General features: G+C 37.0%; 1 long non-coding RNA gene across 14 annotated transcripts in view; it reads left to right on the top strand.

The window, feature by feature from the left end:
- The window catches only part of LOC140698773 (uncharacterized), a 548,636-nt gene that overhangs the window by 298,519 nt on the left and 225,530 nt on the right, over positions 1-24,587 (top strand). The window contains exon 8 of one of the 14 annotated variants that reach the window (XR_012076711.1): positions 17,510-17,595. The exons of the other annotated variants lie outside the window; for them this stretch is intronic. This is a non-coding gene — a long non-coding RNA (uncharacterized lncRNA). Of the gene's footprint in view, positions 1-17,509; positions 17,596-24,587 lie in introns of those variants that run through there. 14 annotated transcript variants of the gene reach the window in all.

Here is a 24,587-nt window from a genome sequence, read left to right as displayed (position 1 = left end):
TAAACTCCATAGAACTCTTGGGGACTCTGCAAAATAATGTGTGTACGGTTCATGACCCCCAGAAGGTTAACCTCACATTAGAAGACCTCAAAGATCTCATCTAGCTTGAAAATACCAAATCTGGTGGCCTGTTTGTTTGTTTGTTTGTTTTTCTATTGCTGGCTTGCAGTCTACAATATATTCTAGACCACACTTGTAATAAAACTGCTCAGATCTACGTACAAATTAAAACTGTGGGGTTTCAGTATTTGTCACACTTTTTTGCCTTTATCTAGAGAGAACAAGCTATGAATCATCATTAACTGATGTCACGCATGATCTATGGGCAGTGGCCAAGTTGGAAGGATCTAAGAGTCTTCCATTGTTTTGAGACCCAGCTGATGAAAGTCAGGGATTTCCTCTCATGGAGCTAGGACATGAATCTCTTAGGGACCCCAGCTCGTGTTTTTGGCAAGGCCTACAGCTGTCTTTGTCCTCCTCCCTCTTCTTCTTCCTTCTCTCTTTCTTTCTCCTCCTGTTTTTCTTCCTTTCCCTCTTTTCTTTTTTCCTTCCTTCTTTTCTTCCTTTTTCTTTCCTCTCTCTTTCTCTCTTTCTTTTTTCTCTTTCTCACTCTCTCTCTTCCCCTTCCCACCCCACTCCTCCCCTCCCTTCCTCTCCCCAAAGATCTACAAAAAAATTGCCTCCTGATACTACCTGTCAGCTGAATAGGGCAGTAACCGTGTAAAAATCCCTCTATTTGCAAAAGAGGGGAGGGGAGGGTTATTATCTTGCTTATTAAGGTTTTGCCTGATTGGCTTTAATTAAATTGAAGTTGCAACAAGTTTATTTCATTTGTCTGTGTAAGTTTTGCTAGTAGAGCAGGGAGTGAAAACAGGAGTCCAGGGTCCAATTACAGAGTTCAGACCTCTGTGAAAGGCTGGCCTGGCACTGAGAAAGGCCCTGTGCTTGGTTTGATACTCTGCTGTTGATACCTTATAATTCTTAAGGATATTTGAACAAAGGGCCCCATATTTTCAGTTCACTAGGCTCTGCAAATTATGTAGCTGTTTTAGTAACCCTGAATCATTCATTCACCATAGTTTCAATTTTTTGCATATAGTTTCAAATCCTAGGGACGTCACTCTCTCCTTGAAAATATGATAGTTTTATTTCTTCCAGCTTTATTATCACTAGCGTATAATGTGTAAGTTTAATGTGAGTAATGTGGTTTGATATACATATGTATTGTGGAATGTTTTCAACAGTAAGATTAGTTAATACATCCTTCACCTCACATAATTACCTTTGTTGTTATGTTGTTGTTATAGTGAGAAACTTTAATATCTACTCTTGTAGCAACTTTCAAGTATGCAATATAGTATTGTTAAGTATAGTCACCCTATTGATCCCCTGAACTTTTTCATTCCTCTTTAACTGGAAGTTTGTCCCTTTAGTCAATGTCTCCTCATTTCCCCCACTTCCCAGACCCTAACCACCATTTTATTCTCTGCTTCTATGACTTTAGCTTTTTTAGATTCCACACATAAGTGGGATCATACAGTATTTGTCTCTCTCTTTCTGAATTATTTCACTTAGCTTAATGCCCTTAAGGTCTATCCATATTATACCAAATGGCAGGATTTCCTCCTTTTAGTGGTTGAGTAATTTTTCCACTGTATATATACCACATTTGCAGTATCCATTCATGCATTTATGGTTGTTTCCATTTCTTGGCTATTGTGAATAATGCTGCAGTAAACATGGGAGTGCAGATATCTGATTGAGGTAGTTGTTTCATTTCCTTTGGATATATGCCCAGAAGTGGGATTGCTGGGTCACATGGTAGTTCTATTTTTAATTTTTTTAGGAACTTCCATACCATTTTCCATAGTGGCTGTGCCAATTTTTACATTTTTCCTAAAAGTGCACAAGGATTTCCTTTTCTGCATAGCCTCCCCAAATTTTTTATCTCTTATCTTTTCAATAATGGTAATGGGAGGTGATGCCTCATTGTGGTTTTGATTTGTATTTCCCTGAGGATTAGTGATGTTAAACACTTTTTCATGTGCTCATTGGGTATTTGTTTTACTTCTTTGGAAAATGTCTATTCAGCTTATTTGCTTATTTTATAAATTAGATTATTTGTGTGTGCTTTTGCTATTGAGTTGTATATGTTCCTTATGTATTATGGATATTAACCTTTTATTAGATAAATGATTTGCAAATATTTTCTCCCATTCCATAGATTACCTTTTCTTGTTGACTATTTTTCTTGTTTGCTTTTTTTTTTTTTGGCAGTGCACAGGTTTTTAAATTTAATATAGTCCCACTTGTTTATTTTTGCTTTTGTTACTTGTGCTTTTGGTGTCATATCCAAAAAATCATTGCCAAGACTGGTGTCAAGGAGCTTTTACCTATTTTTTTCCCAGCAGTTTTAAAGTTTCAGGTCTTACATTTATTAGTTAATCCATTTCTATTTAATTTTTGTGAGTGGTTTAAGATCAGGGTCCAGTTTCATTCTTTTCCATGTTAAGTATTCAACTTTCCTGACATCATTTATTGAAGGATCAATTATGCTCCTTTGTCAGACATTAGTTGATCATATATGTGTGGGTTTACTTCTGTGCTCTCAATTCTGTTCCGTTGGTCTATAGGTATGATTTTATGCGAGTACCATGCTGCTTTTACTACCATGGCTTTGTAACGTAGTTTGAAATCAGAAAATGTGGCGCCTCCAGCTTTATTCTTTCAAAAGATTGCTTTGGCAAATCGCACTTGATCATGGTGAATGATCCCTTTAATATGCTGTTAAATTTTGTTTGCTAATATTTTGTTGAGGATTTTTGCATCTATATTCATCAGAGATATTGACTGTAGTTTTGTTTCTTGTAGTATTCTTACCCAGTTTTGGTATCAGAGTAATGCTAGCCTCATAAATAAGTTTGAGAGTGTTTCCTCCTCTTCAAGTTTTTGGGAAGAGTTTGAAAAGGATTGGCATTAATTCTTTAAATGTTGGGTATAATTCACCAGTAAAGCCACATGGTCCTGGGGCTTTTGTTTATTGGGAGGTTTTTGAAAACTGATTCAATCTCCTTACCTGTTATTATTCTCTTCAGATTTTCTGTTTCTTCATGATTCAGTCTTGGTAGGTTCTATGTTTCTAGGAATTTATCCTTTTCTTCCAGGTTGTTCAGTTTGTTTTGGGTGTAATTGCTTATAGTGGTATCTTATGAACCTTTGTATTTCTTTGGTATCAGCTATAATGTCTCCTCTTTCATTTATAATTTTATTTATTTGTGTTCTCTGTCTTTTTTTTCCCTTGGTAAATCACTAGAAACTGTGATTTCCCCCAGTGTGTTGCTGGTACTGGTTTCCCATGCCCTTCTTCCTTCTTCCTAGCCATCTCTATACACTTCAGCTTGGCTGGTCTCTGGGTGGGGTGAAACTAAAGTGGGTTCTTGTGCAGTAACCCAAACGGCTGAGGAAGCTAGTCTCTCACCCCTCTCTCTCTTTCCCACTGAAGGGAGCTCTTTCTAGCCAGGGAGTTCCCTCTCAGCACTGAGCAGTGCCAACCTGGGGGATGAGATGATGCAGGCAAAATGAAATTATTCTTCCCTTTTTGTGCAGTTTTGTAAGGTATTTTTGTTCCAATATGTGGCAGAAGTTTCTTAAATGGACTCCTGAGCTCCCCTAGAACTGGTTTTGTTCATGTATAGCTGTCATATGGTTGATCTTTGTGGGGATATGGAAGCTGGGTCTCCTATTCCCCTACTGTGGTGACTTCACTGCCCAAAATAGGATACTGATTTCCTATTGCTATTTGGGACATGGCAAGGAAAAAGATGCTAGGATTTGACTTGATTCTATGTGGCAAAACTCTTTTAAGAACCTGAAGAAAAATTAGAGGTAAAGATAAGAAAAGACCCTTACATTTGTTTATCCTTTACTATGTACCTGCATTTTATATCAATTATATCATTTAATCATCACAATAATTCTCTAAGGCAGGTCTTTTACAGATAAGGGTCAATGAGGCTAAGAAGCTTACCCAAGATCATGTAACCAATAAATGACAGAGTCTGGAATTGATCTTTGATCACTCTGGTCTAAATGTGGGCAGATACATTATCTTCTGAACATAGCTAATTATTTAATAAGTCTATTTAGGATTGGGTTTAAGAGAGGTGAAATGATTGGATTAAAACGTTTTGTAGAGAACTAGGGAAAGGGCATGATTTTAGAATCTCAATTTTGAGAGAGAGCTGAAGAGGTCAGACGTGGAACTAAAAACTGGATGTGACAATATGTTAAAGTGAAAGTGTTACAGAAATGCTGAGATACAGAGGATGCCACATTCAAAGTGAAGTGCAAGATGCAGATGCGCTTTTAAAAGCTTTAACCAAAAAGCTGGTTATAAATCTCTTAGATCCTTTACCCACATTAGAGTTGTTTTAAACAAGTCAGAAAAATTGAAAATGGAGATAAGCTTTGTAAAGAGGAATTCTGGAGAAAGATTCTGGTGTGCTGTGAATCTCCTCACTCAACACAAGAAAGATAGGGAAGGTCCCTGACTTGTATCTCAAACCTAATGAGACCACGGCTTCAGTGGTCCGTACTTAATAGGTGTACTCTTTGGTTTGGAGGGAAGAGTGGCCTGTTTCTAAAATCTGTTTGAGAAATCTAAAGGGCAAGAGCCTGATCAGCCACCTGGCTTGGGGTGGAGCAAAGGAGTGTTAATTGTAGCATAGAGAATATCTTACATTCCCAGGGCTTGGTTGGGGGAAATGAAGGATTGTTTCTCATGGGTCAGATGCAGGAGAGAGCTGGAAGTTCGTTCACATTAGAGCTGCATGAAGTGCTGAACATTCTTTAGCCATCAGGAACTGACATTATCACCAGATTCCTAAAGACTGGCAAAGGAGTAAGTGACTAGCTGAAATGAAATTTATTTGTCAAGATCAAGAAGATTGCAAATAAGAGCATTTCAGTGGTGAATGATACAATTTTGAAAAATCCATGAAAGTACCTCCCAGAGAAAGAGTTAGCTCTTCTGTACACTTGGCCCAGCAAGTACAAAGAAACTCTTAAAAGCGCAAGCCAAGTAAGAGTGTGCCTGCCACGCCTTACCTCTCCTCCCTCCTCAGCACCAATCTGGGAAGAGAAGCCAACCACATTTTCATTCCCCAAATTTGTGGAGCCAAACCAAGGAAGGAGAGAGTCTTGAACTTTATAGTAAGTTTGTAATTTTGACTGTTGGGTTTGATAGTTTAATTTCTAGTCTGCCTAAGGAAAGTGAGAAAAATCAGAGTTCATCTGAGTTTGTGCTTAGAAATAATTCAAAAGGTCTCCCCACTGAGCACATTTAAAACGGAGAGGGCTACAAAATAAAATGCTTTCATTGCCTCCCATGACTCACATTTGTGCACCATACTGGCTGATAAGACATAGTCTCTGATGGTGACAGAGGAGGCTGACACCAGGCAGTACCCAACAACACAAACAGTGGGTGGTGTGCGGGATGTATGGTGAAGGTCACATGTGGCAGTCTAGGCAGGTAGCCAGCAGGATAGTTGCTTGACTCCTGGGTAGAGTACAGTGATAGGTATCTTGGAACTCATGTTTTCTGGAATAAACTCTTTTAGTGGCCCATTCAGATAACCTTTACCACACTGGTGCAACCATCCCACACCTACATCTAGCTTAAGAGTTTTTCTTACCTGCCGTGAGCCTCTTTACACAGAAATATTTGGGAGATTGTGCCCGCCCTCCTGGGGTGTTCCTTAGCCAATGCCTCACAAATACGGGGGTTCAAAAGTCTGACCACCTTGCCTTAAAATAGGACAATTTTGTAGGTCTGTATATGTTCTAGAGCTCTATAAGAAATCAGTCTAATGCTATATTTCAGCAAAGTCACATCTTTGCTTTTCACCCTGGTCTATCCTGCTTTCTTATCTTTCTTATAATTTTCATTTGAGAATATTCTCTCAGTAAATCACTTGCACAAAAATTTCATCTCAGACTCTGCTTTTAGAGAATCTGACATAAGACCAAGAGTGATCCTAGAAAGCTGGCTGTAAAAAATGGAATTCTGGAGCTGGATCATCTGCTGGCTGAATGGCAGTGAAGTTCCCATTACTGGCAGTAGGTGAAGTGTTAATGATTCCTGGCATGATGTTGCAGAAATTGCTTAGATTTTCACCTCTGAGGAACTGGGACAGGAAAAAGGTGAAAAGGGACACATTAGCTTTTGCAATTCTGCTGGAATTTTATTGGAATAATAATTTTAGGGCTTGTGGAATTGGGTGGTGGTGTAAAGCACCATTGAAGAAAGAAAATTTTAAGCTCTCATCTAGTGATCATAAATTTGAAGCAAAGTATGAAATTCAGGGGGCCTCCTTGGTAACTTCTAAAGAGATATACTCTCCTGAAGCTTGGAGGGCAGTCTGAGCTGATGAGCAGGATTCTTTGGGTTTTAGAAGGAACATTTTCTACAAATATGTATACTGCTTTCACCCATTTATTGAGTGATGTCAAACACTACTTATTTTGAGTGAGGCTCAGAGCAAGAAAATCCTCTGTAGCAGGTCCAGGCTGTTGCTTTGCCACTTAAACCATATGGCTCGGCAGATCCAATGTTACTAGAGGTATTTGTACTGAGCAAAGATGCCACTGGTGTCTCTGCTAAGGCCCAGAAAGAGAGTTACAGCACAGACCCCTAAGACTCTGGAACAAAGCCATACCATCTGCAAAAAACAACTATACATTATTGAAAAAGTAACTGCTAGAATGATACTGGGTCCTGGTAGGAACTGGTTATGTGACCATGGGGCATCAAGTGAGTGTGCAACCAGCAGTGTTCATCATGAACTACATGCTGTTAGAGCCACCGCGTCTAAGGTTTACTGGACCCAGCAGCAATCCAGTGCGAGATTGGAATAGTACTTCTGAAATTACGTTTAGAGGTCTCAGGTTAGTTGCATGAACAGGTGGTCCTGACTCCCATGTCACTCACTGTTGTTGCACTTTTGATGTACCCTCAGTTCACACTTGTGGCCTCATGTAGAGTTCTTTATGATTCGATTATAGAGGAGGAAACAAACAAACTATACTTTGTTTATGCAGAAGTCAACTGTAATAAATTGCTGCAAACCCAAAAGTAGAGTGTAGTTTCAGGACAGCCATACTCATGGACGGCCCTCTAAAACAGTGATGAGTGGAAAGACTCCCAATGGGAGGAGTGGAAGAGCTTCAGTTGGTTTGCTTGGGCATGTACTTTGTATGGACAACTAAGTGTCTTGAGTTAACACAAAATCAGGTGAGGTGATGAATTGCTTTACTGGTGGTTAGGAGCTTGAAAAGAACAAACTTGGAAGATCTATGACAAAGACAGAGTCATGCTGAAGGATTTATGGGAACAGATAAAAAGTGTGTGGATTTTTGTATCACATATTAATGCTTAACACAGAGTATCTACTGCAGGAGAATTTTTTAAATAAAATGAGTATATAGGATGACTTGGCCAGTAGATGTTAGCAAGTCTTTGTGCTCAGTCACCTCTTGATTGAGCAATGGACTAGTGAAAGAAAAAGCCGCAGTGACAGAGATGGAGGCTATGCATGGGTGATAGCCTGGGCTTCCTCTTACCAAGGCTCATTGAATTACTTCCATTACTGAATGTCAACTTTCCAGTTACAGAGACCGACATAGAGTTCTCAGTAATGTACCTTCCCTGGAGGAGACTATCTACTTGGTGTAAAATTGATTACGTTAGACCCCTTACCATTCTGGAAAAGGTTAGAAATTCACCTAGATTTGTACTGACATATATTCCAGGGATGTTTTGACTTTTCTGGCTATAGTTCTCAGTCAACATCACTATCTGAGAGCGCTTCCAACATGGATTCTGTACAACTTCTCCTTGAACTAAGGGGTCCACTTTATAGCAATGAAGATACAACACTGGGCACATGACCATGGATCCAGACCCACTGGACCCATGTCATGCCACACCACCCAGAAACTATTGGCCTCATAGGGCAGTGGAATCATCTATGGTGCCAGCTTGGAGAGAGCACCCTGTAAGAATGAGGCACTATCCTTCAGCATGTAATATATCCCCTTAAACCAATGGCCGTCGTATGGGGGTGTCCGCAAGAGGTAGAATAGTGAGTCTGGGAACCAAGAAATGGAAGTAGGAGTGTCCTACTTAGCATCACTCCCAGTGACCCACTGGGGGAAGTTGTTTTTCCTATTCTTACAACTTCAGGCTCTATAGGTCTACAGTACTTACTTGTAGTAGAGAGATGCTTCCAACAGGAGACCTAGTAAGAGTCTCACTACAGGTAAAGCTATGTCTGATCACTTTGCGCATCTCATGTTAATAGACAAGAGCAGAGTTACCACATCGGAAGAGGTAATTGACCCTGATCACCATGAGGAGGTAAAGCTGAGGCTGTCGTGGGAGCAGGGAAGAATTTATCTGACATATTTTTGATACTACCATGCCAAGTTTTAACTGTAAATGGCAAGTACAGCAACCCTGGTCTGTAAGGGCATGATAGGCAAGTGCTCAGATCCCTCAGGGATGAGGGTCTGAGTCTTCTATCCAGGCAGGCCACCAGCAGAGGTAAGGGGCATCTCTGTGCGGTTGAAGATGGTGAGGACCAACTTCAGTAACTGGGGCTGGAGTTCATCCCACTTACCCTCTGCTTACACATTTACCCAGAAATTATGACCAACCAAAATCCTGGAGAATCTGTGTCTGGATGGAATAAACTTAATGTAAGATAAAAATGGCTCTGAGAAGTGAATAAGGTACAGTGTTGTGTACTCTTGGTGCTCTTCTCAGATCCCCTTTACTGATCTGGTATGGCTATCTCTTAGAGGTTGAAATATTGGCTGCTAATGGCTCACACAGGCATTCTTCTTTTGAAAACTGCCCTCAGCTGACAGGAATCACCTTGTCTGTAAATACCTAGGAAATTGTACCTAGGTATTGGACTATGGTGACACAAGCAAGGCATCTAGAGAACAAAATTTAAGGAGACACTCATTTTTTCTGCTTTGTTCCTGTGGGCTAGTCATGTCTTCTAATTTGGATGCTTGAAAGCTAGGGATGTGTCTCTTATACTGATTTTATGTTTAGCCTAGTGCCTGGCACTGAGTGTCTAGACTATAAAAGCTTATAGAATAAGTAATAAATGTAATAATATTAAATCAATTCTTGCTACTACTCATCAGGGAGTAATCTCACATAGGACTGTCTGTGTGAGAAGTAACTCAATCACAAATCACTGACTATAGTCTGGAGCATTTATCCTCAACTTTGAGCTAATATTTAAAACCAATCCTTATTTTTTCTAACCCTGGCAATATCTCCCTTTTTCTTCTTCTCTCCTCTCATCTATCAGTCTAAACTTTTTTTCTCCAGTCTTCAGTCACCATGACATTCTTCTGTGGTTTTATGTCAGTTGCCATGGAAAATAAATGACTATCTCATTTGAACTATCCCCATGTGATTTTATATGAGCCTATTATGTATCAGACTATTCTAAACAGACTCTAAATTTTGTAAAAGTCATTGAGCTACTTTCGTAAGATGCTATGGTATCTTTTTCAAGGTCTCACAGCTGGTAAGAGGGAGGGTGAATATTCTAGTCCCAGTTCGGATCGCTCCAAAGGCCATGATACATTATTCAGCCGTTGTGCTCTGCTACTACAACTCCAGCAGCCAAATACATGATTTGTTTTAGTCATAAACTTCCTAATTTCACTCTACTTGTCTATGGTAAGGTGACTGATATGAGAAACAGTTTTTCCTCATTTCTCACATTTCTCAAAAGGAGCTCTGTTTCATTTCTTAATAGGAAACAATATTGGAAGGAATCCTCCAAGATTTTGTTTCCCTTGTCTCAGTTGCTCCTTCTCATAAGCAGAGGTTTTTGTTTTGTTTTGGTTTGGTTTTTTAAAGTTGATTGGTAAACTATGCTGGTCATCCATCCATTGGGTGATGTTAATGACAGAATAGACCATCTCTCTATTCAAGAGGCAGACCTGGAAGGAATCCTCCCTTCCTTCCTTCCTTCCATCCTTCCTTCCTCATTTCTTTTGTTTTCTTTTCTTTTGTTTTCTTTTCTTTTGTTTTCTTCCTCTCTCTCCTACTCATTTGCTCTTGTTTTAATTTTTGTTCTTACCCTAACTATCATGGTGTCTCTTGTAGCTGTCTGCCATGTGAATTAGTGACAGGCATGGAATCATCTTTATCAGTATCTTCCTGCATGTGAAGAGCAGACTAAGTAAGCTATGTTTTATCAGGAACATTTTTTTTTTTCAGTTTCTCTGACTACAACTAGCTGTTTAATTTTACTGCTTAAAGTTTTGGAGAAAACAGGGGTCCTGTCATAATTTCTAATTTGAACTTACTACTATTAAGCAACATTTGACTCTCTGTACCCTCAATGAGTTAAAATGTAGAGAATCCCCTAAAACTTTAACAGTATCATTTTGTTGATTAGTTCACCAGTGAGGGCTACTGAACATGAAATTGCACTGTGGTAAGATTTTTAAATATTATAAATTAATTTCTTTAATAGGTATGAGACTAAATCAATAACTAATACTTCTGGTATCAGTTTAGATAAATTATATTTTTTAAAGCAATTTGTTCATGTCAACTGAATTTAAAAATTTATTGGCATACAGTAATACATATTATCTTTTTATATCTTTTAGCTATTTATAGAATCTATTGCTATATCCCCTTTTTCATATCTGGAATTAGTAGATAATTGATTTTTAGCTATTCTCCCCTTCCAATTTATACATATAAGACTATGAAATTCCCTCAAAGCACTGCATCAGCTGCATCCCACAATTTGAATATGTCATATTTATATTATTATTCAGTTAAAATGTTTTCTAATTCACCTCATGATTCCTTTTAAAATTCTGTGTGCTGTTTAGAAGTATATTGATTAGTTCCCAAATATTTGGATATTTTCTGGGTTTTGTTTTTAGATTAACTCTTACTGATGTAAGAGAACATACTTAAAGTGATTTCAATTACTTAAAATTTCATGAAAATTTCTATTTGTTATAAGTTTCATATGTATTTGAAAATAAAATTTCCTCATTTTTGTTTGCAGTATTTTCTGTTATGTCAGTTTAGTCAGTTTTTAAGGCAACATTGTTTAGATTTTCTATTTTGTTACTGATTTCTTATCAGTTATTGGGGAAGGAATTAAAATTTTTCAATATGATTGTAACTTTATTATTTCTTCTTTAGGGTGTTACAAGTTTTGCCTTAAAGGTATTAAAGTTGTATTATTTGGTACATATATATGTATATAGGAACTGCTACATGTATCTTATTGATTTATTCTTTTGTTATGAAATTCTCCTCTTTATCTCTAATAATTCTTTTTAAAATATCTACTTTGACTTATGCTAGTGGGACTGTATCCGCTTTCTTTTGGTTAATGTGTATGTAGCTCATTCCTTTGCCTTTCTGTTAATTTATTTTTAAAGAGAGTATCTTGTAAACAACATGACATTTTTTTTCTTTTAAATGAAATCTCATAGTCAAATGATGTTTTAAACTAGTTTTTTAATTGGAATATTACTTCATTTGCATGCTTTGCAATTATTGATACATTTGTGTTTAAGGATATCATTTTACCACTTGTCTTCTATTGGTCCCCTCTTTTTTATGATCAATTTCCTCTAATTTTTCTGTTAGATTTATACATTATTTTCTTTAAAAATTTCCATCTATTTGTTTATTAATTATACATAATTTTGTTATTCTTGTAGTATTTGTTTTGGAAAAATTGCAGCACTCACTCTTGACTCACTAGAATTAGCTTTTTTACTATTACACAGACTGGCTGAATTTTTCAAACCTTCACTTACACTTACTCTCTCCTGCTTTATGTGCTGTTGTCACCCTACATTTTAATTCTACATGTATTCAAAATCCCACATAACATTATTATTATTTTTTGTATTGTCAATGTCACGTGTTTGTCCACATATTAACACTTTTTGTTATTTTTAATTCCTTCTTAGATCCCTTGCTTCCATCTGAGATTATTTGCCTTCTTTCTGAAAAATGACTTTTCTTAGTATTTCTGTTAGTAAGGGATGGCTGGCGATAAATTCCCTCAGTCTTTGTTTTTCCAGAAAAGTTTTTATTTTGCTCTTACTTTTGAAATATATTTTCAGTGGGCATGGAATTCTAAATTGACACTTAACCTTCAGTATTTTTAAAATGCCATCCCATTGTTTTCATCTCATCATTTTGGTCTAGAAGTCATTTGTAATTCTTATTGTTGCTTCTGTGTAGATGATGTCTTTTATGTCTAATTACTTTTAAATTTTTCTTTTTTTTGTTTGAATTTTCAGCAATTATGATGTATCTGGCTATGCTTTTATTTATATTTATCCTGCTGGGTTTTCATAGTGGCTCTTTAATCTGTGAGTTGATGTCTTTCATAGATTTTACAACTTTCTTGGCTATCATCTCTCCAAAAATTGTTTCTTTTCCTCTCTTACAGCCCACTCTTTATTAAACTTTAATTACATGTACGTTCAGTTTTGTCACTACATCTCATAATCTCTTTTTCTCCTTTCTATGCTTGTTTCTCTCTGTGTTTTAATTTGGACATTGTCTATGTCAAAAATTTATTTCATTAAGCCACACTACAGCTGTGCCAAGCTATTCTGAGATTTTAATTGTTGTATTTTTCAGCTCCAAGAACTTTGTTTTATTTTTAAAAAATTCTCACTTTTCTGGCAAAATTCTTTCTTTTCTTAAATGTATTAATTAAAAATTTTAAAAGTCAATTTCTGATTAGCTTCAATATTGGATCACCTGAGAATTTGTGTGTTTTTCTCTTGATTTTGTTTCTTGTTATGAATATTTGGATGACAGAAAACTGCATGGGAAAAAAATCTCAAAATAATTATGCTGAGTGAAAGAAGTCAGGATAAAAAGAGTACCTATCCTTTGATTCCATCTATATAAAATTCTGGAAAATGCAAACTAGTCTATACTGACAGAAAGCAAACCATTTGTGGCCTAGGAACGGGGCAGAAATCAGTCTGTAGAAGTTTGAAACTTCACAGCAGCAAAATCTAATGAATAACAATATGATATGAAAAGGAAAGTTTGGACAGAGTCATGAAGATCATTTTGGGAAGTTACCTTTCATCTGTTTTGGCGACAGACTGAATGTAAGGAGTGAAGAAAGGATAACTTGGGTAACTGTCTTGGTGACAGTGCTGTTTACTGAGGTAATGCAGGATGGGAACACGGTTTTTGAAGACAAAACTGTTGAAAATACTGCCAAACATTTAGTGTTCGTAGAGTTATATTTATTGATTTGGAGCTCAAGAGAGAGCTCTGGGAGATATGTAGAAGGCAGGAAGCCAAGGCAGAGTGTGTAGAGAGAGAAGAACGGACGGCTGAGGACTGAGTCCTTAGGAATACCAACAGTTAAGCAGAGAAAAGGACACTAACAAGGTGCCATGGAAACCAAAAATACGGAGGTTATAAATAATCTAGTGTGTCATCAAAGGTCAAGAAATGGGGCAAACTATATGTAGCTTCTCAAGTATCCTATCCCATTTGTGTGATATTCTGCCTGCCTCCTATGCTCTTCCCTATTTCATTCCTTGTAAACTATCCCTCTTTTGGGAAGTTCCCATTGAGTCCTTTAGGTAGACTTTGGGGCACACTTCTTATGGTTCTATTTGTTTTGATTCTGCTTATCACATTACATTTTAATTATCAGTCTATAGGCCAATCTCCTTGCCAGACTGTGACTTCTGATTTTGTATTCCCAGCACCACTACATTTCAACTTTGGCTGAATCCCTAGTGCCTTACAGAGTAGTAATTTTATGGAAGTCACTGAAAAGTTATTTGTTGAATGAATAAAGAGCTTTTCAAAAAAATGAGGGAATCTAAATTGCTAATGATGAAAAAAAGCAAACAGTGTTTCAGGGCATATCTTCCTTAGGGATTGTGCCACAAACTAGCTTGGGCAAGCTGCTGCATTTTCTAGGGAATTAGCTTCCTCATTAGTAAAATCAGAATGTTGGTTGATGATGATATTCTGGGTTCAATGACCATTTCTATTTCAGCAATTATTTTATTTCTGGATTTCAATAAATATTTTGATTGAAAAATAATCTTTCTCTTTTCTGCCTGTTAGTTCTTCCTCTGGTTTTTAAATGAGTGTGGTCTGAGTCTAGCAAGTATTGGATCTTAGTCTCCTGTATGCCTTTGTAACTTTTATTTTCCATGAGAATTTCTGAGGACAGTTGGTTAAGACTTATTGACCCAGCAATGTCCTAAATACATGTCAGCAGGTGTTGAAAGGCTGTGGATGAGAAAGTGCCATCACTTCCTAGGTAATTGGAACAAGGAAGAGGACACTGTTCACAAGGATTTGACAAAAGATTAACCTGTCTCCTCCACTGTAAAGCAGTAACGGGCTCATTTGTTACTTATGGCACTGCTTGTCACCAGTTTCTAGCACACTTTCCCAAGATCCTTGACCAAATAGCTGAAAATGGAGATGTGAAGACAGGACCTGGAAATTGGTCTATTCATAGCACACATTTTAAAGTTCCCGAGAGTGTTTCACTCTAGCCTTGGATATGAGTACCAGCCCATGTGCCTAGTGGCTCATTAAACTCTAGGTAGATAAAGGAGACTAGATGGCAGGCCTAAAAGTCAGTCTTCTCATTTCATATCCCTTATTTTCTATGAGTTTTTTCATTGGTAATTCACGATTAGGGAAATCCTGAGGACAATTGCTTGTGGGGTATTGGTGAAATAGGGTTATTCATATAACTAAATGGAACATATGCTCTAGTTTCCATAGTGCCTGACACTCTGAAAGTAGAATTAGGACCTTATGATAATAGGTATTAATACATAAGTACTGACTGATTAAAAAAGAAAGTATATGTTGGCGAGAAAGTGAACATTTTGTGGACTATGTATTCATTTTTGCATCATAATTAGTTGAAAATGGTTAGTATGCCAAACATATAATTGAAAATGTATTTAAAATATATACATAAGATGTTCATTATAAAATTATGTATAATAATAGCAGTTTGAAATAAATACCTTTCACTTTGGGGTTAACTAAATAACTTTTGGCATGACAATCCAAAGCGATATTATGAAGTTATTTTTCAAAAAGTGTAATATGACTACTGAGCAAAGTTATTGTATGTATATGGTGATTATAACCATATAATTATATATGGTTATAATCACTATATGCATATGAAGAAAAGCCCATAAGAGTAACTGTGTGGGAATAGTGGTCTTTTGGTAAATATTTTTCTTATATCTAATTTCTAAACTTTTAGGGATTAATTATCTTACATACTTAGAAGAAAATGATTTTTAAAAGATGTCCAGTTACCTCAAATATTGACATTTCACAAAGGAAATTCATATGGCTAAACTTTTCTGGTGGGTGTGATCCAGGAAAATCAGAGGATCCTGAACAAGGACAGCATTTTAACACTTGAAAGATAAAAAAATGGTTTATGCTTTCACGGCAAAGGAAGCCATAAACAAAATGAAAAGACAACCTATGGACTGGGAGAAAATATTTGCAAATGACATGACTGACAAGGGCCTAATTTCCAAAATATACAAACAGTTCATACAACTCAATAACAAAAAACCAAATAACCAAATTAAAAAATGGGCAGAAGACTTAAATAGACATTTTTTTGAAGAAGATATACAGACGGCCAATAGGCACATGAAAATATGCTCAGCATCATTAACTACTAGAGAAATATAAATCAAAACTACAGTGAGGTATCATCTCACACTGGTCAGAATGGGCATGATAATATAGCACAGGCTTCTAGTAACCTGTAATGAAAAAGAACACACAAACACACACACACACACACATATATACCACCATATAAGTAATCACTATGCTGTACACCAGAAACTAATACAACATTGTAAATCAACTATACCTCAACAAAAAATTAAAATTAAAATTAAAAATATAAAAAGTCTACAAACAATAAATGCTGGGGAGCATGTGGAGAAAAAGAACCTTCCTATGCTGTTGGTGGGAATGTAGTTTGGTGCAGCCACTGTGGAAAACAGTATGGAGAGTTCTTAAAAAAAAAACAAAACTAAAAATAGAGTAACCATATGATCCAGCAATCCCATTCCTGGGCAGATATCCAGAGAAAACTCTAATTCGAAAAGATACATGCACCCCAATACTCATAGCAGCACTATTTCCAATAGCCAAGATATGGAAGCAACCTGAATGCCACTGACATATGAATGGATATGGAAAATGTGATATATATATAAATGGAATACTACTCAGCTGTAAAAAAAAGAATGAAATAATGCCATTTACAGCAACATGGATGGACCTAGAGATTTTCATGCTAAGTGAAGTCAGTTAGACAGAGAAAGACAAATCATGATATTACCTATATGTGAAATCTAAAAAATGATACAAATGGACTTCTTTACAAAACAGAAGCAGACACATAGACACAGCAAATGAACTTATGGCTATGAAAAGGGAAAGTGGGGGATAAATTAACAGCTTGGGATTAGCAGATACAAACTACTGTATATAAAATAGATAAATAACAACATCTTACTGTACAGCACAGGGAATTACATTCAACGTCTTGTAATACTCTATAATGAAAAAGAATTTTAAGAAGAAAATATATATACATACACACACACATATATATATAACTGAATCACTATACTGTACACAAAAAACTAACACAATATTGTGAATCACCTGTAAATTCAACAACAAAATAGAACGATAAAAACAATAAAAATGGTCTAAAAAAGCAAAAACAAACAAACAAACAAAAACAAAGCATAAATACAGGACAGAAATAGACTCATGGACAGAGAATACAGACTTGTGGTTACCGGGGTGTGGCGTGGTAGAGGGTGGGAAGGGATAGACTGGGATTTCAAAATTGTAGAATAGATAAACAAGGTTACACTGTATAGCACAGGGAAATATACACAAAATGTTATGATAAATCACAGAGAAAAAAATGTGACAATGAGTGTGTATATGTCCATGAATGACTGAAAAATTGTGCTGAACACTGGAATTTGACACAACACTGTAAAATGATTATGAATCAATAAAAAAAAAACAATAATGGTGGCTATATGTGGTTTTCTTTGCTATGAGCTCCAGGTAGGTAGGAGTTTGTGTTACTGTCTTTGGATTCAGAGAGGAGTAGACTTAAATCCTAGGTTAAATCATGATTTCTGGAGAAATTACATAACCTCTCTGAGCCTTGGTTCTTTTATCTGTGATCTGGGAATAATAATGTCTCTTTCACAGGGTTTTTGTAAAGAATGAATTAAGTGGGTAATATATGTTAAATATTTAGCACAGCACTGGATACCTAGTAAGTGCCTAGAAAATAATAGTTATTTATGCTGTTTGATGTAATGTACTCCTTGATTCTTTCAGTGTTCTTGTGAGATGGAAAGGGGTAACCATTCATTATGTTTCCTTCGCAAGTGGGGAAATGGAATCCCTAAGCTAGGATGCACTAGTTCAAAGTCATCACCAAGCCAGGTAAAAAACACTGAAAAAGTGAATACAAGTTTGAACTGTGTGGGTCCACTTATGTGAGGATTTTTGTTACTAAATGCCTACTGCAGTTCTACAGGATCCTTGGTTGGTTGAATCCTCAGATGTGGCACTGCAGATATTGAGGGCTGACTGTGAAGGTGTATGTAGATTTTCCACTGCATGGAGAGTTGGCACTCCTAATCTCTGTATTGTTCAAGGGTCAACCATATATGGGTCTAGCTTCTCTACCATATATCAAGCAGGGAAGGGAGTAGGATACATTCAAAAGCCAACTGTTTTATTTTTCTCATATCAGGGATAAGTATATGGAACCAGGATGTTCCATCTTAAAATATGCAGTGAGAATACTATCTCAGAGTACTTTCTTGAACATAAAACTTGAACCCCACACACTCAGTTAAAAAGTTTATTTTCTTTCCGTAGTTTCTGTCTTTCTGCTACCAAAAGAAACTTTCAGAGGCTTGCTCATGTGCAAAATCCATTATTGCTCCTCAATATCTGATACAATCTTGAGACTAGAGAACTTTACAGCTTAAGCTGTACCTTGAGAATAATGTGCCACATTCTTATTTCTGTTTACAAAACTCAGATGTCTGGAGTCCCAGCAGAGGCCTGCACAGAGTAACAGAGGTCCCAGAAGACATGCTTCTACTTGATCTTATCACCTGTCATGTCTGAAGCAAAGCACTGAGCCTCCTTGTCCATTAACTTTTTTTTAGATTTTATTTTTTAAACATTTTTTATTGAGTTATAGTCATTTTGCAATGTTATGTGAAATTCCAGTGTAGAGTGCAATTTTTCAATTATACATGAACAGCCATATATTTATTGTCACTTTTTTTTCTCCATTCACTTTTAACACTGCATGCTTCATTGATAATTTAAGGCACAAGAGAAAGTCTGTTTTGTTCCACTTAGCCAAGTGTGCCCCATTCCAAAATTATCTTCGATCCTCAGTGATAAAGCTGATATTATGAACTATATGATCATTCTTGGGAAGAATAAGCTGATAACTAGGATGGCTACCCCAGAACAGGTTCTGGTGTCTGAGTCCTCATGCAGCCAGAGCTACCTTTATTTTCCATGTACTACTACCGATCTGCCCATAGTGCCATCTTCTTCTTCCTTCATACTTATTTCATGTTAGGAGACTGATGGCCCTTCTGTGTCCTTGGGTCTACATCATGGCCAAGCCAGTACATCTGGATAATTTGTAATGACTTTGAATCTTGGGGAGAATGACTTAGGTTCTTAATCTTTTCTTCTGGAAAGATACCTGTGTTTACTTACAAAGTTTCTCATTTTCTTCCTAAGAAATAAAACTGCATATTTACAGTTTTTCTCATGCAATATATATATATGTGTGTGTGTGTGTATGTGTGTGTGTGTGTGTGTGTGTGTGTATATATATATATATATATATATATATATATATATATATACACATCCAAACTACAGCCTCAAATGAGACTTTGCCTTGTCTTATAATCCATCACATTTACTATTCTTTTAACTTACTTTTTAATATTTATCAGAATAACTTGGTTATGTAATTTTAAAAAGACAAATAGTAATTATAAAAGTTAATATTTATTATTAACTATGTGCCAAATATTGTTCTGAGTATTTTACATATATTATCTCATTTAATCCTCACGATTACTGTTACAGAACAGGTACTCTTGTTATTCTCATTGTAAAGATGAAGAAACTGAGGCTAAAAGTGGTTAAATAACTCACCCAGGTCACATAGCTGCTAGGGCTCAGAGTGCATTAAATCAAAGCAGTCTGATGCCAGACCCCGTGCTCTTACTCCCAGCAAAACTCAGCTTACAAGGCTTCCGCAAAACAAAAATAGTAATCTCCTGCTCCCCTATCTCTTCTCCCCTGAGAGGCAATCTCTTCAATTACTTCAGTTGTTTCTTCTGGTACTTGCCTTCTTATTCTAATATTCTTTGTTTTACAATTTCAGATGTTATACATTATGTTTCAGCTGTGGAGGGTGATACTGCCATCACTGCCCTCCCCAGTGTTTTCCTCCTAATATAGACATGTCACATGTGGCTGGAATAACTATTTACTGTTTACACTATTATTATTACCACAGAAGTATTTTTTATTGGCTACATTTCCTTTTTGTACATAGCTATTCATGTTAGCTGGAGTTAATAAGTACCTCATTTATTCAGTTTCTTAATTTTCTGCTTCTATCACTAATTCTTTTTTCCCAAGCCCAGTTTTTCCTCAAGTTGTATAATTTCTATTAAACACATGAAAAGTATGTTGGCTCCTTTTCATTTTTTTTTTCAAGCACTACCTTCTGGGATCCCCCAACTTCCTGCTTTAGTCTGAATATGGTCTTTAGATCTGTTCCATAGCTCTTTTCCTGGGACTTCTTATCACTTCCAGCCAGGGTTATGGCCACTGTTTTCAGGATCCTCTTCTATGATTTTCTTCCTCAGCTTGGTGAAACACGTGTCGGAGGCTCTTCCTAAGGAAAAAGTGCATGAGCCACAAATTCTGTGCTCCAAAGATACCATACAGGAATCGCATCATCTGTATTGAGAGATTATGTACATTTCCTCTTAGATCTGCATTCAGTGACACTACATTAGTTATTTGAAATTGACCGTAGTACATTTGCTTCATAGAAATTAGCAAACAGTCTAAATCAGTGCTTTTGTTTATTTGTTTGTTTGATTTTCCAGGAAAGGTAGTTGCTAAACATTTACCAGCATACCAATGCTGCTACCTGTTACATATGAGCCTTTCAGTCTTGGGGTGGGTAGTAGAGGTTTACAGTGAAAACAGCTGAATCAACTGGTTTCTGGTCAGCGTTCTTCTCCGCCAACACTGGCTAACTGACTCTCTGACCTGATGTTTTTCAGTGTCTTTCCATCTTGTAGAAATTTGTGATTTCTTTGTCATACATCTTTATTTTTCAGCTCTCAGTTAGGACATGTTTAAAGAGAGGGAGGCAATGAATGTATTTTTTTTTAAATCCCACTACACATATCCAGAAATCCCACATTTAAATAGAAGAAAACTCTCTGGGTTCATTGCCTCTATCTCTGGTTGACATAGCAGATAATCTAAACCTTGGAATACCTTTCATCCCATGCGTGGATAGAGATATCACCCTTCAACTTTCACTGTAAAGTATACTCCATGACTTCCTAAGGTACTCCCATGAAAGGCCCCTAAGTTACTGACTCAGCTACCTTTTGCTTCCTCCACTGAAAGAACAAAGGCATTTTTAAACACCATCCGTGTCCGTGGATGATGAGAGAGACTCTGTGGCACGATCTTTGATTCTTTCTCTTAGCTTTATCCCTCAGCTGTTTGTCAGCCTACCACTTAGATAGCATCTTACTGAAATCAGTACTCAATCAAGGGAGACTGAAATGACCCCAATCCGTGGCCAGAAAAGTAAGAAACAGGCTCTTAATTTGCTCTTATCCCAGATTTAGTGGTTATTTTAAACAGCTTTATCTAGCCATGGTTTTGCATGGAGAGCTAGGATGTGTATGTTTCACTGCTTCACCCTCCCTCACTGCCATCCACTTCCCATCCAGAACCTGCTAGACTGGCTGTTGTCTTCTACTTCCTGTTTGGTGGGGAGAAATAAACTTGCTGACATAATGTCCTCCAGTTTTCTAATCCACAATTCATGGTAAGACTCTGTCTTCAGATATTAAGCTTTGTTTTCTGTAGAGGTAGTTTCTAGAATTTGAAAATTCAGTTTTTTTTCTTGACGAATTCTGCCCTTCAAAACTAATGTATGTTCATATATTCTAAAAGTGTCAGCCTTGAGAATTGATACAAGCAGTTTTTTCTTTCTTTCTCTGGATTTTTTGCTTTAACAATAGGAATCCTCCACAAAGCAAAGTCTAACTTTAAAAAGTGAAGGAAATTCCGTAATGTAAGAAAGAAACATAAAAGTACATCTCTCTCTCTCTCTCTATTTTACATGAATGGTAATTTAAGTAGTGGGGGTGTATGTGTGTGCACAAACTCTTTTAAGATGCTTAATAGAAAGAAGTCAGTACCTGGTAGGGGGCAGTGTGGACCGGACAAATAGATAGTTAAAAAAAAATTAGTAAGAGCATGTTTTATTGCTAATGGGAGTGAATAATGCAGGGGAGGGGGAGACTTAAAAGATAAGAAAGGCAGAGGATAATTTAAGAACTAAGATTATTGAGGAGTCAAGGGAGAAGGGGACCCAGGTCTTCTAAGTGGAGTTTAGGAGACTTCTTTTCTTAAAAACAAAAGGAAAGGTGAAGGTACTGACACGTTTATAGATTTAGTAGTGACACCTTGGGAGTTCATTGTTAAATAGCTCCTATTGTCTCATGAAATATTAGGTAAGGTTATTAATGTGGAGTGAGGGTAGAAGGAGGTGTAAAATATAAAGAGAATGTAGAGGGTATGAAATCATAATTGTAGATAATAAGAGAAAGAGAAACACAAATACAAGATCTGGATTTGGTGATCCTTAGGGTCTTACTGAGTTTTAGACATTTGTAATTCTTTTACTGGTCCATTGGACATGTGAGTGTTTTTCTGATTAATGAGAGCTGAAGCAAGTATCTTCAGAATTTCCCCCACCCCATAATCTCATATGCCTTTGCCAGTTCTGAAGTTTTGTCATTAGAAGCTATGAGACACTCTGCCTCTGGTCTTCCCAACTTAATGGATGGAGGAAATGGGTCTAAGATTCCATCAGTGCACAATTCACTGTTCTGTTCTTCTATTCTGACTCTTGTGTTCCCCTCAGATTTGCCAGTTCCCCTGAAATGTATGAACAGAAAGTTAGAAAAAACAAATCTAGTGATTTTTAATTTGCTTATTGTCAGAATCTTTACCTGTTACAAAAAATGTGCATGGAACCCAAAACTTAAAACAGATTAGAGAAAACTTGCTGTGGTTCAGTGATAGGATGAGGTCCTGAAGCTGTGACAAATGGGTCTCCACCTCGTCCCTCCAGTTAGCCTCATGATACTTAATGCTTTGCAGTGCACATTCTGTGGATCACTACTTCAACTTTTTCTGGTTTTGGCATAGTTATAAAATTTTGATTCTTTAGTTAAATCATTTAAGAAATTTAAGTCATAGCTTCTTAGAGCTTTAAGACTGTCTGTGAACTAATCCTCTGTTTCACACTTGAGAAACCTGAGGCCCAAAGAAGTGATGTGATTTGCCTTCAATCGTTAAGATGGTGTCAGAGCCAGAACTGGAACTCTAGTCTCCTAATATCCAGATTGATGCATTTTCCACTACAGTGACCTACTCTGAAGCTCAGGGAGACCTTGCAGAAGATCTTTTCTTTGTAATCATGCAGAGGAAGCTATGTTTAGACTCTTGAAGAGGCATATTTGTGCCAGCTTGTCTCTTTGCTAGCACTGACACATTGTTCGTTTAATTTGCTCAGTCTTCTACTCCATTAGCTTTATCCTATGGTGGGGCTGGCCCATTTATCCCTGCTTAAAATTTAATCAGACATTTCACTGCTCATCAACATTTTAACGGGACCATTTAGAGCACTGAAACTTCACACATCTCTGCTTAATTACTGCTAGCCGACAGATGTCACTTTCACTGTCCTCTCTTCCCTGCCTCCTCCAGTTGCACAGATCTGAAGGAGAAATGTATTCTTTAAATAAACCTTAAAGCAGAAACACAATCAGATTAATGGAGAGACAGCAACCTCCTGTTTCTGCTTGATTGGAATCTAGTCATTTAGGGAAGTTAAAGGCTGCATCTGGTACTGCATCAGGACTTGAAGCCCAGTCTCAATTTTTTTGTTGTACAGAATGAAAGGGTCATGGGAAGTAGAAGGGATACAGAATAAATGACTAGACTCCTCAATCTGCCATGCTTGTCATGCCTTTCTTAGGCTACTGTCTGCTCATGCTTGTTCCTTGTTCAACTGTGAAATTGGAATCACACGAGAAATGTTGCATTTCCATTGCCAAGACTCCTCTCATGACGGAGCACAAGGAAAGGAGGACTGCTTTTGGAGTTAGAGAAAAACATGGCAGGTAACAAGCACTCTTGGCATGTAATAGTAGGCCAAATTTATTTTGTATCATCAAAGCCTGGTTCTCTCCAACCACATACTCCTTCCCCCTACCACACACATGTAAATACTGTTTTCAAGGACACTATAAATATTATTGCAGGAAGCATCTGAATATGAAAAATTCGTTTAAACTGAGATGTTAATAGCTTATGCCCTTTTCTCTAAGACAGTCACAGAAAGAATAGGGCCATGTTTGATGCTTTGAGAATATGGAAAAATTTCATATGACTAATTGGTATTCTTGCATTGAATAAAATGGGATCTACACAGGCTGATTCTAATTTACTGTATCAGTTTTCCAGTGCCAGAATAATGCTGTATAACAATCATAAAATTTCAGTGGCATAGAGCAATAAATGTGTTTGCAAGCTACAACTCCTCTGAGCAGGCTCAGGTAATCTCAGATGGGCTTGTTCATGAACCTGCAATCAGCTGCTGCTCGACTGGGGGGTTTGGCTGTTTGGAGATGGGCTTGCTCAGATGTCTGGAGGTCTCTAGGTAATGGGATTGATCTGTGATGGACTTGACTGGGATGATTGGATCAGCTTGACTCTGCACCACATGTCTTTCATTTCTAGAAGGCTAGCTCAGACATGTTTTTATTGAAATAAAAGAGGTCAAGAGTGCAAGTAGAACTCATATCTATTTTAAACCCCATTGACCAAAGTGAGTCTCATAGCCAAGTCCAGAGTCAGATTGGCAGGATATTATAAGATTATATTGAAAAGGTTGTCGATAGAGGGAAGGGTGAGGAATCAGGAAAAGAATGCAATAAATCTACTATGCCTGAAGATGAAAGACTGAATGCTTCCTACCTAATATCAGGAACAGGACAAGGATATTCACTTTCACCACTTGGCATGTAATTGG

The sequence above is a fragment of the Vicugna pacos genome, chromosome 10 (assembly GCF_048564905.1).
Source record: "Vicugna pacos chromosome 10, VicPac4, whole genome shotgun sequence".
NCBI classification, from domain to species: domain Eukaryota; kingdom Metazoa; phylum Chordata; class Mammalia; order Artiodactyla; family Camelidae; genus Vicugna; species Vicugna pacos.
This window is presented reverse-complemented; position numbering and strand designations above follow the sequence as displayed.